The sequence below is a fragment of the Siphateles boraxobius genome, unplaced genomic scaffold (assembly GCF_051911475.1).
Source record: "Siphateles boraxobius isolate OS27281-9 unplaced genomic scaffold, OSU_SipBor_1 31, whole genome shotgun sequence".
Lineage (NCBI taxonomy): Eukaryota > Metazoa > Chordata > Actinopteri > Cypriniformes > Leuciscidae > Siphateles > Siphateles boraxobius.
Window position 1 is genome coordinate 17644858 of NW_027508931.1, and position 7386 is coordinate 17652243.

Genomic DNA, 7386 nt, shown 5'->3' on the forward strand with positions numbered 1-7386 from the left:
TTGTTGAAAGAGAACCAAAACTCTTATTATCCAGCTCCGCGTTTCATACATTTGTAATACGTTAAAACATCATTGAAAAAAAGTTTAAATTGCATTTTCCTAATGTTTCAAAATGTGTTAGTTTTAAAACATAGAAAACAATATTTGTAAAATGTTAAATGTTAAGTTAAATGTTAAAAAGTATGAATTGCAAACATGTTCTAGAATTAAAACATGTATTAAAATTGTATCATGCAAATAGTTTTATTTTCTGACATACGTTTGAAGAAAAGTTGTACTTTAACGTTCATACATTTGTAAAATGTTAAAAACGTTAAAACATCAATGAAAGTGTTTAAATTGCATTTTCTTAAAGTTATCAAAAGTGTTATTATTAAAACATAGAAAACAACATTTAAAAAATGTTAATTACAGAAAGATACATTTTTAAAAAATGTTGATCTGTAAGTATTTAACTTTCACACATTATTTGTAAAATGTTACATTTTACATAAAACATTTATTTTTTATTTTTTTTAAAACACATTAAAACAGGCTTAGCCTACGTTTGATAAGACCGTGTAAGGCAATCTCCGGGGAACACAATGAAAACACTTCTGGTTACTCTGGAGACCTGGCCAGAAATGGCTACAGAAGGGTCTGCAACATAGACATCATATAGAGACTAGATGCCCTATTGGCCGCTGAGCACCGAGAAATACGGCTGCCATCTTGAACCGGTCATACTCCCAGTTTCGTTGCGTGGCAGCAGATAAGATGCCAGAGCACTGTGCAGCATTTTCCTGTTCTAATCGGCAGACCATCGCAAATAGGGCCCGTGGGATTACTTTTCACATGTAAGTTTTAACATTACCGAACTATTGGTTGTATTTTGTGAATGGAATATTACCAGATAATTGAGAAGGAGCAAGGATCTTTGATATTACTGTACTGAAATCGCAGCCAGCTAACGTTAGCTAGGCTATGTTTACTGCTGAGGTGGGGTAAAGTAATAATTACAAGAGCTTCTCGGTTATCAGGTACAAGCATTCAACTGCCCTGTTGTATAAATACATATATTCTATATATATAGTTTTTTTTGTTTGCGCACGTGATATCAGGAAGCAATATAATACACGCATGACGGCGATGCGCAAATTAAGTTACCCCCTCCAATAATTCTATGTAGAAATAAAACAATTATTATTGGTATAATAACATTGGCCAGTGAATTTTACACAAGTGTCATAGACTGTATTATCAGTGTTGGGCAGTCACTACTTGTAGCTTAGCTAGTAACTTAGTATTTTGTTCTTAGCTTCACTATTTACTGAATCAAGTAACTTTTCAGTAGCTTACTACATTTAAAAATTGGAGTTTTGTTGAAGAAAGATTCTAAGAAATGTGAAGGAAGAAAATAAGCTTGACCTCCATTGTGAAATGTTTTTGTGTAGACTCTCCAAAATTTTCCGTTTTCATTTTGAAGGTTTCCCAGGGACAAAGTTGTGAGGAAGAAGTGGGAAGTGGCTTTGAGGAGAGAAGGGTTCCATCCAAATGATTCATCCGTGCTTTGCTCCTCAACATTTTAAGCAGGGTGATTTTGATAGGACAGGTCAGATTGTCAGACTCCGAGATAATGTTATTCCTTCCGTCTTCAGCTTCCCAGTTCACCTCCAAAGAGTAGGTGTATCCTCATAAGGCTGTTAGCATTCATAAATGTAAATATTAGCCTATATTATCAATCACGGGGCAGGGTAAGATACTTTATACAAATTTCATTATGTATTATGCTTCTTCCTTTTAGTTGGAAAAGGGCAGGGATACGTCTACCTCCAGAAGAGCTGAAGAAAGCCTGTCCGTGGACTCTCAGGATTCCCAGAAAACGGTAACCTCAAGCCCACAACCTCAGCCTAATGATGTGAATATTTCTAATTTAAACATCATATCATAATGTTTCCTGGACATATTCAAATCTCACTTGTTTGCTGCCACTCATATTAAACAGGCTCACACATAAACCCATACATACACAATTTAAGACACGTTGAACATGCACTGCTGGCACACACACACACACACACACACACACACACACACACACACACACACACACACACACACACACACACACACACACACACACACACACACACACACACACACACACAGAGTGCTGGCAGTGAAGTGAAACATGGCACAGGGCACAGTGAAGGTTTGATTCTATTATCCTGTTTTTTTAGTTTTTAAAAAAAAAATCTTTGTATATTAAGGTTACTTTGTTCTTATTTTCTCTGTTCTGTAAAGTGTATTTGAGTATTGTGTAAAGCGCTATATAAATATGAATTATGTTTTTTTATTATTATTATTATTATTATTATAAGGTGCAGAGAGCTGCAGAGAGGGTGATCCGCCAAGCTTCAACAATTCAAGCTCCTAAGGTGTCAACAGTCACGCATGTTGTGCGGGAGGAGATTGGAACCGAGGACATTCTCCTTCTTCGAGAGCACATTGAGGAGACCCAGTTTGGCATCGACAACCATCAGTCTGACTTGTTGTCATTGGTTGTGTCTGTTTTTAAAGATAATGTTGCCAGACTCGCCTCTGTTGAACTACAGAAAGGGAGAACGAGAAAGAAGCTCTGTAAAACAGTCCTCTTTCAGGGGTTTTAGTGTGTGTGAGATTGTGTGTGTGAGAGAGAGTGTGTGTGAGAGTGTGTGTGTGAGAGTGTGTGTGTGTGTGTGTGTGTGTGTGTGTGTGTGTGTGTGTGTGTGTGTGTGTGTGTGTGTGTGTGTGTGTGTGTGTGTGTGTAGGCATATGTGGTTTATGAGACCAATTTTCAGGTTTACATACCAGCATTACAAGACCAATCGGTTTATGAGACCACTTTTAGTGACCTCGTAATTCTGAATTTTTTTATTGTAATAATTATTGACTAATAATAATAATAATAAAAAATAATGCTTGTATGTTTTCTACGTTACTACTTGTGTTAATTAATGTATCTATTGCACTGTTATGACACTCCCTACCCTTTTTATAACCTTTACAAACACTGTCCTCTTAAACCATGATGTGTATGTGTGTACTCGGAACAGTGCCCCTGTAGGTGGGAATTAGTATTGCAAAGTATACACATTGGCGCCAAATTACACACACATAGGCGGCAAATTACACACACATAGGCGGCAAATTACACACACATTGGCGCCAAATTAACGCAGTTTACGTCAGAGAAGATTTGCAGCGCTTCAGTGAACAACGCAGCAGCTGGATCTATGGTGAAATAGTAAGTACTTGATAATATCTTTTTTTTTTTTACATAAATATGAAATCCTCGATTCCTCAGCGTTAGTATCAGTTGTCAAATGTTTATTTGATGTAATTTAATCACTTAAACTGTAGTAATGGCGCGTGAGAGGAGCACTGCTTGTAGAATCAGCTCTGAGATGCAAAGATGATGTAGATCGCAACGAATGTGGTAATCATTAAAAAATACAATTTAAATTAAATATATCGTTGTGAAATAAAGTGGCCTTGGGCAGAGCACACTGCTAAAAGGTCATTGCGTCTAATAAGAAAATACTTCTGCGATATATATTTTCATAGTTTATCAAAGTTCAAATAATACGTTACAGTAGATCGACATCGGAATAAGCACAATCTCCTCTAATGTCGCTGTCTGTGCGGTCGCGGCGGTCTGAGCGGGAGAGCTGGCAGGTTTAGCCGGCTAAGGTCAGGGATGCAAACAGCGCGCTTTTCGGCGCCTCACGCTTTTTTCACGTCAGTTTGGGTGACTTGGGTCTGAGACTGAGAGGGTCTTATTATAATTACAAAAAGTCGTCTGAATCCATTCCATAGCTTAATGTGAGGGACAGAAGTCTATTTACATCATTAAATTAAGGTTTACGGAAACTCGTTTTCCCTCCTCTGCGGCTGCCAATCATTCTCCATTCAGTATAACAGTCTATGATAACAGCGCGCGCCTCGTCCGGTTACAGCAGGATGCACGGTAAAACTCTCGAATATGATATATTCCCATTATAGTGCTTGATCTGTAGATAAAAGGCTGTGGATTTGCATAAAATTACTTTATTTTGTGTATTTGTATATTATGTTTGTTGCTGTTTTTAAACGACTCGCTACCGTGCCTGTTAGCACAAGGACTATGAATCGGCATCAAACGCACAATAACTGGAATTTAAAACTGGTGCACTCCTAACACGAGGAGCCACGGCCTTGAGATTCGAGCTATTTTCTCACCCAAACCACTGCCGCGAATTTCACGGACGAGGAAACATTAAAAGCATTATTAGACGGTTTACAAGGCTGCATTATATGTTAAGCCAGTGGCGGTTCTAGAGGGGGGGCCAGAGGGGCCCGTGCTCCTGTGACAACAAGCTTGGCCCCCCTTGTGGCCCCCCCTAAATGTGGAGTGTGAAATAATTTTTACAAAACTGTTTTTATGCTATCGTTGTATGCGTATTATTTTTTATTATTCTATCTTCGTGGATTTGCTTGTTCACGTGACAATTCGCATCACATTCGCGGGAATCGCGGCAGAATAACGTCTGTCTCCTGCACGCGAGAGAGAAGGAGAAAGCTGGTAAATGTCAGTTCAGTTGCAAGTTCATTCTTTATGTGCGTATCGGGTGTGCGATGCGTATTGTCTATTATGATATTGTAATCAATGTTTTAACTGATTAACTGGCTACGAGGCACTGTGAGCTGACATCGCATTTGTCTATAGTCCTTTCACTGCTGTGTGCGGTTCATAGGTAGCCTAACTTAGGCTATGTCCCCACATTAGTTTATGTCTTATATTTATATCATATTATGTTCTTATATTAGAATATCAGATCAGCAAGAGTGCCGTTTTCCCGTGCACAATTGCAACTGTGATATTGATGTTATACAACAGTTAAAATAACAATAAGTGAACATTGGGAGTTACTTTTTAGACACAATATTGTCAATATTGTTTGTTTTCCCTTTATTTCGCCGACTAGAATTTCAAAATGAAACCGTAGCAGAGTCTCAACGCAACAGACAGCGATGATTTATTGACCTGAAATCCGCGTTTTGAGGGAATCACTTGCTCCTTTCCCGAATGAATCAGCCGTTTGAACGAATCGGTTGAATGAATGAATCCCTCAACTCACTTATTAAGAGCGTGACTTGCCGCCGCCTACTGGCGGTTTTAGTTTCATATTTAAAGTACCCTTTAACTAAAACATTAAAATTAGAAATCATTTCATATTTAAATATTGATTTAAAAAAAATCTCATAGCTTTATTTATGCAATTGTAAATGGAGTGTAAATATATTAATGCCACTTCTGTGTCACCTCTGCACTGCAAAAATGGATTTTGATTAAATGATTTAATTTGACTGGTGACAGTGGTACTGTATAATTATTGTATAATTAAGTATTATTGTATAAATAAGTATAATTAGTGTATACTTTGAACGTTAGTATTTGACATAAAAGGTGATTCATAACTCTATATAAGTTTAGAAAGAATGTCCATATATAGGTGAAAATGCCCCTGGAAATCAATTTAAGGTGGCAAATTAAATTAACAAAAAAGTAATAAAAAAATTAATTTCGGTCCCTGCTGTTAACTGACCACTGTATAGAATATTAAAAAATATGAATATCTTTGTGAGTCTGCTGTCAACAACAGGCCTAAACCAGCCATGGCACCAGCACAAAAACACAATCAGTAAAATATCATCTAATTATCAACAAAACATTGAAAATATTGAGATATATTTTTGTCAATATTGCACACCCCTAATGTACGGTATGAATTTTGATTTCTTCAGGTCTTAAAAAGCCTTAAATTTGACTTTAAAAAGTGTGCAGGAACCCTGTAAACGGTTAGTAGTTACCTAGCAAGTCAGTTATTTTCAGTAAATGAATTAATACGCTTCTTGGTCCCCATTGCTTTTGCTCTATAGTTCTCACCAAAATGAAGAGAAAGAAGGACATCATGTCAATTACAGTTACTGTGACTAATACTGAATATGTAATGCAAATGTAAAAATATAATGGCAATGCAAATGCATTGTTGAATGATTATAAACATGGTATTTTGCCTGTTAATGCCTGCAGTGCAGTGCAGAAAATGATATGACAACAATAAGGTCTAAATGTAACTGGCCCCTCTAACAGCACAACTGGCCCCAGCTTGGCCCCCCCAGTTGAAATGGTCTAGAACCGCCACTGTGTTAAGCCCATTTAAAAATTATAATAAAGCATAATGCTATTGTGAATTAATAAACCCTATGATTTAAATAAATATATGCAATGCAGGTTTATACAGTATGCAATGTAATTATTTACATGCGTTACTTGTGTGCATGCCAGAGCAGCTCTGTTCACACGTTAAGTTACTCTGCTCCTCACAAACTTATCAATAACATGCGTGGATCGTCTCACACTCTATCTTTGCATCTCAGTGTCGCTTTTAGTTATAATTACTAACTTTTTAGTAAAGTTTTCTGCCATTAAGCAGCTCTCTAGTGTGGAGCCATAGCTAATGATAAAAGCTTTTTAAAATATTTAACATCATAATAGTGAATATTTAACATCAAAGTTTATTTTTGTAGTATTATTTTTATTTTTGTATTTATAGTGTTTATATATACTATTAATATTATTAATATTAATATTATACTGTTTATCTGTAAAGATTGACTTGATGATATTTTGTAGTGATACTGAGTCATCGGATCCGAGGACCAAATCCTCTAAAAGATTCAGAAATCAATGTAAAGATGGGTAAGGACAAAGACGTTATAACCGGGAGATATATAAATCCTGTCAAAGGTAAGTTTCTTTTTCTTTTTTTTTTCATAAACCTTAGCCTATCTATTAATTAGTTAGTTGACTTCTATTATACTAGATACACAATGTTCAACCAGAAATACAGTCTCTTGACGTGTACAGTGTAACATGCATGCCTTGGATAATCTAATAATGGAGTATAATACATTTCAAAATAGACCAAAGTGTCAGATCTATCCACAAAGAAGTTGGAACCTAGGGTGTACTCACAGTAGATGATCTGATCTGAGCTGTGCCCGAGCACGTTTGACCCCTAAAGCCCGGTTTGTTTGACTAGTGTGAGGCCATCCTTAAAAATATTTTGGTTTGCAGTAACAGCAAAAAAAAAAAAAAAAAAAGGGTCGGTAGGTAGGCCTATTTTTTTTTTTCAAGATTCAATGTAAAAAAAAAAAAGTAAAATATTGGTGATTTACATGGGTATGAATTTAAACAAATTTGCATATCGTGACGTCACTGACTGGGTCTTCAACACGTGCCTTCGGGCGCACCATTGCAAACCTCATTCTGATGCAGGTTATATAGACCACAAACGATTTGAAATCTTTGTCAAAAAATAT

The 7386-nt window shown here is 36.4% G+C and overlaps 1 long non-coding RNA gene across 1 annotated transcript; it reads left to right on the top strand.

Annotated features, from left to right (window-relative positions):
* Nucleotides 1-742: 742 nt before the first annotated feature.
* LOC143697098 (uncharacterized) lies at nucleotides 743-2412 on the top strand. The gene is made up of 4 exons (XR_013186174.1): nucleotides 743-836; nucleotides 1466-1659; nucleotides 1784-1897; nucleotides 2361-2412. It is a non-coding gene; the product is annotated as an uncharacterized LOC143697098 (long non-coding RNA).
* The last annotated feature ends 4974 nt before the right edge of the window (nucleotides 2413-7386 follow it).